Consider the following 10,008-nt stretch of genomic DNA (forward strand, 5'->3'; position numbering starts at 1 on the left):
AACGAGATGTACGTGAGACTAACCCTCGAACATTTCAAAGCCTACAAGATTAGATCTCGTGGTTGATGTAGTCGATCACTTGCCGCTTTCAAAAGCGTGTAGAAGATCTTGACGGTGCCACAGTCGGGCAGCACCTCCGTACTCGGTCACACGTTCGGTGTTGATGACGATGTCCTTCTCCACGTTCCAGCGGGTAGCGGATGTAGTAGATCCTCCTCGGAATCCCGCCAGCACGACGGCGTGGTGACGGTGGTGGTGGAGATCTCCGGGAGGGCTTCGCCGTAAGCGCTCCGGGAGAAGGATGAGGGAGTAGCTAGGGTTTGGGAGAGGGGGTGCTCTTGGGCGCCGGCCTTGGTGCCCCTTGGGTGGTGCGGCCAAGTGTGGTGGCCGGCCCCTCCCTCTCTCCCTCATTATATAGGTGTAGCCCAAAGATTTGAATAAGAGTCCAACTCAAAAACTTACCAAAGTGTGAAACCTAGGGGGGGTGGGACTCCCCCTTTCCTTCTTCCTTGGCCGGCCAAGGTGGTGGAGTCCACCATGGACTCCACCTTCCCTCTTGGTCGGCTGGTTAGGGTTGGTAGAGTCCATCCGGGACTCCACCTTCCATGGTGATTTCTTCCGGAAGGTTCTAGAACATTCTAGTGCCTTCCATAAATGCACCAGATCATTTTCAAACTTGGAAAGTGACTTCCTATATATGAATCTTATTCTCCCGACCATTCCGGAACTCCTCGTGATGTCCTGGATCCCATCCGAGACTCCGAACAACATTCGAACTCCATTCCATATTCCATATCTACTTAAAACGACATCAAACCTTAAGTGTGTCACCCTACGGTTCGTGAACTATGTAGACATGGTCGAAACTCCTCTCCGACCAATAACCAATAGCAGGATCTAGAGATCCATAATGGCTCCCACACATTCAACGATAACTTAGTGATCGATTGAACCATTTACATACGATACCGATTCCCTTTGTCACGCGATACTTTACTTGTTCGAGGTTCGATCATCGATATCTCCATACCTTGTTCAACCTCGTTACTGACAAGTACTCTTTACTCTTACCGTGGTATGTCATCTCTTGTGACCTAGTCACATGCTTGCAAGCTAATCAGACGACATTCCACCGAGAGGGCCCAGAGTATATCTATCTGTCATTGGGTTGGACAATTCCCACTCTTGATCCATATGCCTCAACTCACACTTTCCGAATACTTAATCCCATCTTTATAACCACCCGTTTGCGCAATGGCGTTTGATGTAATCAAAGCATCCTTCCGGTGTAAGTGATTTACATGATCTCATGGTTGAAGGACTAGGTAACTATGTATCGAAAGCTTTATAGCAAGTTGAACTTAATGACTTGATCTCATGCTATGCTTACTATGGGTGTGTCCATCACATCATTCACCTAATGATATGATCTTGTTATTAATTAATAACATCCTATGTTCATGATCAGGAAACCATGATCACTTATTAATCAACAAGCTAGTTAAATGAGAGACTTACTAGAGACTCTGGTTGTTTACACAACACACATGCATCAATGTTTCCAGTTAATACAATTATAGCATGGAGTGCAAACATTTATCATGAACACTAAGATATAGCAATAACTATTTTATTATTGCCTCTCGGGCATATCTCCAACAGTCTCCCACTTGCACGAGAGTCAATAATCTAGTTTACAATTGTAAAGATATAACACCTTGGCCTTCTGGTGCTTATCATGTTTTGCTCACGGGAGAGGTTTCAGTCAACGGATCTGACACGCTCAGAAACGTATGTATTTTGCAATTCATTTGCGTCTCAACACATCACTCATTTTCCAAATGAGTCGGCATTAATCATATATGTTCAGTCTTCTTGTGGAACCTTAATTCCGCGGTCTGAAATATGTCACTAATATTGTCACACACAATATAGCTTCAAAGTTCTAACACTATCGGAACTACACCAAGTTCTCAAAGAACTCCTCGACTTAAAACTCCTCAGTCATTGTCAAAACAATGATATACTCTGCCTTCGTTTGTAGAATCCGTCACAATATTTAGAACTCATCTAAATCTAGCATAGACTTCTTCTAGCTCATTGTGCTACCTTTTAATCAACACTCAGCCTAATTGAGATTTTATATATGACCAAACTAATATCGGTGCAACACCTTACAACGATTTGTTTGTCATTACCCCATACAAACTATATATATCATTGGTTCTTCTAAAACACTCAGGGATATTCTTACTGTTGTCCAATGATCATTACATGAATCATTCTGGTATATGCTCATAACACTTTAGAGCACAGGACATCTGATTTTGTACATATTATTCGTGATCTAAAATCACTCATGTGTTTTTACTCATCGAGTGTAAAAAACACTCAAGTCTTGTAAAACCTTCACATGGAAAGGAACACCTTCGTAATATTTTTATATTGAACTACTTCAATATTCATTCTATGTACTTTAACTTAATCTTATTATGTGTTTCAATCTATCTTCATAGATATTGACACTAAATATGTTTTAGTCCATATCCTTTCATTGAAGTTAATTCTCAATGAAACATTTTAATCACATCAAGTATATAATTACATCATTTATAATCAATAATATGCCATCTACATATAATATTATAACTATATCTCAATGCTCCCACTTAATTTCTGGCAAATGCAAGCTTCTTCATCGTTTCTGATGAAATCATAACTCTTTGTTCATTTCATCCGGTGAAGATTCCAACTCCGTGATACTCATTTCATCTAGTGAAGTTTGTATACCTTTTTAGTATTCTACGGACTAGCAAAACTCTCAGTTGTATCTTGTATACACCTTTAATACACACTTCTGTTAAGTAATGTATTTTGTCATCCTACTAGCATATCTCATAAAAGAAATATGTAGCGATTACTAGAATAATCCACATAGACTATAAGCATCGCTACGGAAGATCTAATCATATCGTAGTCAACTCTTTGAACTTTGTCGTAAACAACTTTTCGACAAGTCGAGTTTCTTCAAGGATATTCCATCCAAGTCCATCAATTTTATAGATCCATTTACTTTCAAAAAGTATTCACCTATCTTGGATTTCATGGCACGTAGCCATTTTAACAGAGTCAGGGCCCATCATAACTTCTTTGTATGTAGTTGGTTTATCATTATTCAAAATTAATCCTTTGTCCACAAATCATTTATTTGATCACAAAGTAAACCATTCCTACAAGGTTCAATGGGTACTTCGATCTCCATGACTATAACTCTTTGTAGACATGGGAGCTATGATCTTTGTGGCCGCTTCTGGAACCATTTTCGATGATGCCCAGGTTCATAAACCTTATCAAGTTCCATTGTCCTCCCACTCAAATACTTCGCTAGAAACAATTTCTTGGAAATAAGTAAGAAACATCGACAAACACTTTTGTCTTTGTCTCCATAGTGGAAAGAATTCTCAATCAATTCTCCGGGATAACCAACAAAGAAATTCATCCGATTTTGGTTGTAAACTTATTTACTTATGCTATGCATACCAAAATTTAAGAAAGGACTATTAGGGTTTATACCCATGCCATAACTCATATGGTGTCATTTCAACGGATTTATGATGACGCTCTATTTAGTGTAAAAGCGGTAGTCTCTAAAGTATAATCCACAAAAATATAATGGCGTCATTTTATTTTATCTCATCATTAATCCAACAAGGTTTGGATACGTCTCTCGGATATTCCATCATCACTATGATACTCCAAGAAACGTGAGTTGTAGAACAATTTCATAACTCTCTTAGATGTTCGCTAAAACCCGTAATTTAAATATTTCCACCATGATCCAATCATAGATATTTGACTTTTCTATTACGATGATTTCCACTTCATGCTGAAATTTATTTGAATCCATTCAAATGTTTCAAACTTCTTCCTTGTTGAATAAATATATCCACATATATATACTCAATTTGTTGTTGGAAGTTTTCATGAAGTAGAAGAATCTCCCGCACACAACTATGCCCAGTGAACCACATACATCATCATGTATGTTTCCACTAAGTTAGTTGCCCGTTCAATTCTTGGTCTATGAACGGTATTTCAGTCATTCTCTTTAGAAGAGATTTGCAAGTGCCAAACGATTCAAAAATCAAAAAACTCCAAAAATCCATTTGCCTGGAGTTCCTTCATACGTTCCTTTCTAACATGACCTAAATGGCGGTTCCACTAATAAGTGGAATTCACATCATTTGCCTTATGTCATTTTAGCGTCAGTGTTATGCATGTGTGCTTCACCATAAAGATTTGTAATAACTTATCCATCGTACATGGAATACTGTCATAATTTGAACAACTCATTGTTTTTATTTGACCAGAACAAAATAACAATTATGAAGTTATTTATTATAAATCTGAAGGGTGATACGCGTACAGCACGTGACCGTTGGGAACCCCAAGAGGAAGGTGTGATGCGTACAACGGCAAGTTTTCCCTCAGTAAGAAACCAAGGTTTATCGAACCAGTAGGAGCCAAGAAGCACGTTGAAGGTTGATGGCGGCGAAGTGTAGTGCGGCGCAACACCAGGGATTCCGGCGCCAACGTGGAACCTGCACAACACAACCAAAATACTTTGTCCCAACGTAACAGTGAGGTTGTCAATCTCACCGGCTTGCTGTAACAAAGGATTAGATGTATAGTGTGGATGATGATTGTTTGCAGAAAACAGTAGAACGAGTATTGCAGTAGATTGTATTCGATTAAAAGAATGGACCGGGGTCCACAGTTCACTAGAGGTGTCTCTCCCATAAGAATAAGCATGTTGGGTGAACAAATTACAGTTGGGCAATTGACAAATAAAGAGGGCATGACCATGCACATACATGTTATGATGAGTATTGTGAGATTTAGTTGGGAATTACGACACAGTACATAGACCGCTATCCAGCATGCATCTATGCCTAAAAAGTCCACCTTCAGGTTATCATCCGAACCCCTTCCAGTATTAAGTTGTAAACAACAGACAATTGCATTAAGTATGGTGTGTAATGTAATCAACGAATACATCCTTAGACATAGCATTGATGTTTTATCCCTAGTAGCAACAGCACATCCACAACCTTAGAACTTTCTGTCACTGTCCCAGATTTAATGGAGGCATGAACCCACTATCGAGCATAAATACTCCCTCTTGGAGTTACAAGCAAAAACTTGGCCAGAGCCTCTACTAGTAACGGAGAGCATGCAAGATCATAAACAACACATAGATAATAGATTGATAATCAACATAGCATAGTATTCCATATTCATCGGATCCCAACAAACACAATATGTAGCATTACAGATAGATGATCTTGATCATGTTAGGCAGCTCACAAGATCCAACAATGAAGCACAATTAGGAGAAGACGACCATCTAGCTACTGCTATGGACCCATAGTCCAGGGGTGAACTACTCACTCATCACTCCGGAGGCGACCATGGCGGTGAAGAGTCCTCCGGGAGATGATTCCCCTCTCCGGCAGGGTGCCGGAGGCGATCTCCTGAATCCCCCGAGATGGAATTAGCGGCGGCGGCGTCTCTGGAAGGTTTTCCGTATCGTGGCTCTCGGTACTGGAGTTATTATCGACGAAGGCTTAAGTAGGCGGAGGAGATAGGTCAGGGGGCGCCACGAGGGCCCCACACGCCAGGCCGGCGCGGCCAGGGCTTGGGCCGCGCCGCCCTATTGTGTGGGCGCCTCGTCGCCCCACTTCGTTTCCTCTCCGGACTTCTGGAAGCTTCGTGGAAAAATAAGATCCTGGGCGTTGATTTCGTCCAATTCCGAGAATATTTTCTTACGAGGATTTCTGAACGGATGAAGCCTGGTGACCGGGTGTATACGTGAGCACGCGGTGATTGGCTGCCACGTGTCCAACGGACGTTTGTTGTCCGTGAGAGAAAAAGTGGTCTCACCTCACGCACGTGCCAACTAAGTAGACCTCTTTCTTCTCTCTTTTTTTAATCACCTCTTCGTTCTCTGCTGACCTGCGCTGTCGCAAATCGAGCCCCACAGCTAGTCTGGCTCCTCCACAGCGAGCCCCAAATCGAGCTCCTCTACATCGAACATCGGGCGATTGATTTCGCGCGGAGGCAATAGGAATCGCGGGGATAGAAAAACGCTCGACTGCTCCCAACGCCGGCCTGGAGCCTATCGTCGCCAAAATCGATTCTGCGGGAGCTCCAGGGAGAGGTCATGGCGGACGAGCTCGAGGGGGACCCCATCTTCCTCTGCTTCTTGTTTCTCCAAATCGGATGTGGGAGGAGGCATCTTCCTCTGCTTCTTGTTACTGGGTGGAGCAGCCCGCAACTGTGCGCCGACCACTTCGCCCATGCCGTTCGCCGCGCGTGGCCGATCCGTCCATGCCGCCCGCCGTCCCTGGCCGAAGCAGCCGTCGGAGGCCGCTCCGCTCATGACTGGCGGCGACTTCGCCGCCGGAGCCGCTGCGCTCGCGCCGTATGCTGCACCTGGCCACTCCACTGGTGTCGGTGTCGTCTGTGGGGGAGGGTGAGAACGAGGAGGAGGCCGCCTTCACGCTCTGCATCGAGGAATCTCTTCACGATCTGCATCAGCCTCAGCTAGCTGGTACTCGTTCCGTGAGTAAATATTCAATTCGATACCCCTTCTTTGAGTTTGCTTGTGTACCAGCCTCAGCTAGCTGGTACTCCTTCTGTGAGCTAGCTGGTACTGCATTAGGAGTACTACTCCTGCTAAATGAACCACGGAGTATTCTGTGAATATTGCAATTGCTACTGCCACTGCACTTCCTAACTGAATATAACTGAATTAAATGTCAATGACTCAATGTGCCCAAGCTTGTGTATCTCGATTACTGGATCAGATGATGAAATGTGAAAAAGTATGGTGATCGGCATGGTGCAGTCTTTGGCCTTTCTGGAGCAGTTAAAGGATTTAGAATTGCTAGTGTGGTGCATTCTTTGGCCTTGCTTTTCACTGAAGAAGTATGGTATTGCTGCAACCTTACAACAAGCTTTGGGAGACAGGTATGCGACCTTACCTCTTCATCAAATGCTGCTCATACGTAAAATTACTTGATGTATTTAACGTCGTGCTGCATACAGTTAAATGGAGTATTCAATAAAGAGAATTTTGTTGGACCACAATAATTTGGCAAACCGGCAAAAAGCAGGACACGAATGGTTCTACTGCAACATAGAGAAATATGTCACGGTTCGCGGAGATCACAGAGTCCAATTTATACTGTAATTCTGTAATGGCAATTCAACATGACAACTTTACTGTTAAATGTTGAGTGGCTTACTGATAAATGTTCATGCACACATGCGTCCATATACTGTATTTTGATTAATGCATCTGAGAACATACTTTTCCATGAACTGGTACTGAACTTAACAGATGCAACTGCTACTAAACTTAACATATGCTATACTAGAATATTCCTTATCAGTTTCATATTAAAATGAAAATAGAGTGCTCTTTAACACTTCAAAATTGAGTAGCACATGGGTATCTGTAGCATCTTATGATTGCAATTAACTGAATTTACACATGAATTACTCCATACATGAATTACTTCATTGGCCAGGTCCTACTACTGATGTTGGAGATCAGAGGTAGCTGCGGTGGTGCTTGCTGGAGATCAGAGCGAGATGCGCTGCTGGGAATCGGCGAGATGGCGATGCGCATCCGGGAAGTTGGGTACGAGCTGCTGGGAGCCGGCGAGAAGGCGATGCGCAGCCGGGAGGTTGGCCGGGGCGGTGGAGTTTAGCAGTTGGGGGCGCCTTCGGCGATGCAGCGGTGGCGGCGGCGTTCGAGGGCAGGGTCCGACGAGTTGATGGGGCGGCGGCGTTCTGCTCGCCGTGGCCGGCGACAACGGTTGGGCGGCGCATCTAGAGGCCCAGCGGCCCGCGTGCCAGGGCGGCGGCGCTCTGACGCTTGGCCGGCGGGGAGTAGGCCGCGGTGACCAGAGGCTCGACGCGATGGGGCTCCAAGCCGGTGCAGTCCAGCGTTTTTGTTCCCATGATTAGGTACTGGGTGATTGATTAGCTAATGGGTTTGCTGTATCATGCGTGGGCGCCGGCTCATTCGATTTGGGCCGCCTCTTGGAGATGGACGCTCGATGGCGTCGATGTGCTGCAGCGGGTGGGGGAGAAGAATGCGCAAACGGACGTTAGGGACTGTTAGCCGATCCAACGGTGTTTATATGCATCCAACGGTAACGAACGCGTGCTCACGTATACACCCGGTCACCAAATCCACTCTCGATTTCTGAAACCAAAAACAGCAGAAAACAGCAACTGGCTCTTCGGCATCTCGTTAATAGGTTAGTGCCGGAAAATGCATAAATATGACATAAAGTATGCATAAAACATGTAGGTATCATCAATAAAGTAGCATGGAACATCAAAAATTACCGATACGTTGGAGACGTATCAGCATCCCCAAGCTTAGTTCCTGCTCGTCCCGAGTAGGTAAACGATAACAAAGATAATTTCTGAAGTGACATGCCATCATAATCTTGATCATACTATTGTAAGCACATGTAATGAATGCAGCGATTCGAAGCAATGGTAATACAATGAGTAAACAATTGAATCATATAGCAAAGACTTTTCATGAATAGTAATTTCAAGACAAGCATCAATAAGTCTTGCATAAGAGTTAACTCATAAAGCAATAATTTCAAAGTAAAGGCATTGAAGCAACACAGAGGAAGATTAAGTTTCAGCGGTTGCTTTCAACTTGTAACATGTATATCTCATGGATATTGTCAATGTAAAGTAATATAACAAGTGCAAAATGCAAGTATGTAGGAATCAATGCACAGTTCACACAAGTGTTTGCTTCTTGAGGTGAAGAGAGATAGGTGAACTGACTCAACATAAAAGTAAAAGAAAGGCCCTTCGCAGAGGGAAGCATTGATTGCTATATTTGTGCTAGAGCTTTGGTTTTGAAAACAAGAAACAATTTTGTCAACGGTAGTAATAAAGCATATGCATCATGTAAATTATATCCTACAAGTTGCAAGCCTCATGCATAGTATACTAATAGTGCCCGCACCTTGTCCTAATTAGCTCGGATTACCTGGATTATCATCGCAATACATATGTTTTAACCAAGTGTCACAAAGGGGTACCTCTATGCCGCCTGTACAAAGGTCTAAGGAGAAAGCTCGCATTGGATTTCTCGCTTTTGATTATTCTCAACTTAGACATCCATACCGGGACAACATAGACAACAGATAATGGACTCCTCTTTAATGCATAAGCATTTAGCAACAATTAATGTTCTCATATGAGATTGAGGATATTTGTCCAAAACTGAAACTTCCACCATGAATCATGGCTTTAGTTAGCGGCCCAATGTTCTTCTCTAACAGTATGCATGCTCTAACCATTCAACTCATGGTAAATCGCCCTTACTTCAGACAAGACGGACATGCATAGCAACTCACATGATATTCAATAAAGTGTTGATGGCGTCCCCAGGAACATGGTTATCGCACAACAAGCAACTTAATAAGAGATAAAATGCATAAGTACATATTCAATACCACAATAGTTTTTAGGCTATTTGTCCCATGAGCTATATATTGTAAAGATGAAGAATAGAAATTTTAAAGGTAGCACTCAAGCAATTTACTTTGGAATGGCGGAGAAATACCATGTAGTAGGTAGGTATGGTGGACACAAATGGCATAGTGGTTGGCTCAAGGATTTTGGATGCATGAGAAGTATTCCCTCTCGATACAAGGCTTAGGCTAGCAAGGTTATTTGAAACAAACACAAGTATGAACCGGTGCAGCAAAACTCACATAAAAGACATATTGTAAACATTATAAGACTCTACACCGTCTTCCTTGTTGTTCGACCCTTACTAGAAATTATCTAGACCTTAGAGAGACCAATTATGCAAACCAAATTTTAGTAAGCTCTATGTATTTCTTCATTAATAGGTGCAAAGTATATGATGCAAGAGCTTAAACATGAGCACAACAA

At 42.9% G+C, this 10,008-nt stretch overlaps 1 long non-coding RNA gene across 1 annotated transcript; it reads left to right on the forward strand.

Annotated features, from left to right (window-relative positions):
- Nucleotides 1-6,892: 6,892 nt before the first annotated feature.
- On the forward strand, nt 6,893-8,076 carry LOC127296693 (uncharacterized). Its single transcript, XR_007848646.2, has 2 exons — nt 6,893-7,032; nt 7,596-8,076. It is a non-coding gene; the product is annotated as an uncharacterized lncRNA (long non-coding RNA).
- The last annotated feature ends 1,932 nt before the right edge of the window (nt 8,077-10,008 follow it).

This window comes from Lolium perenne, chromosome 4, assembly GCF_019359855.2.
Source record: "Lolium perenne isolate Kyuss_39 chromosome 4, Kyuss_2.0, whole genome shotgun sequence".
Taxonomy (NCBI): domain Eukaryota; kingdom Viridiplantae; phylum Streptophyta; class Magnoliopsida; order Poales; family Poaceae; genus Lolium; species Lolium perenne.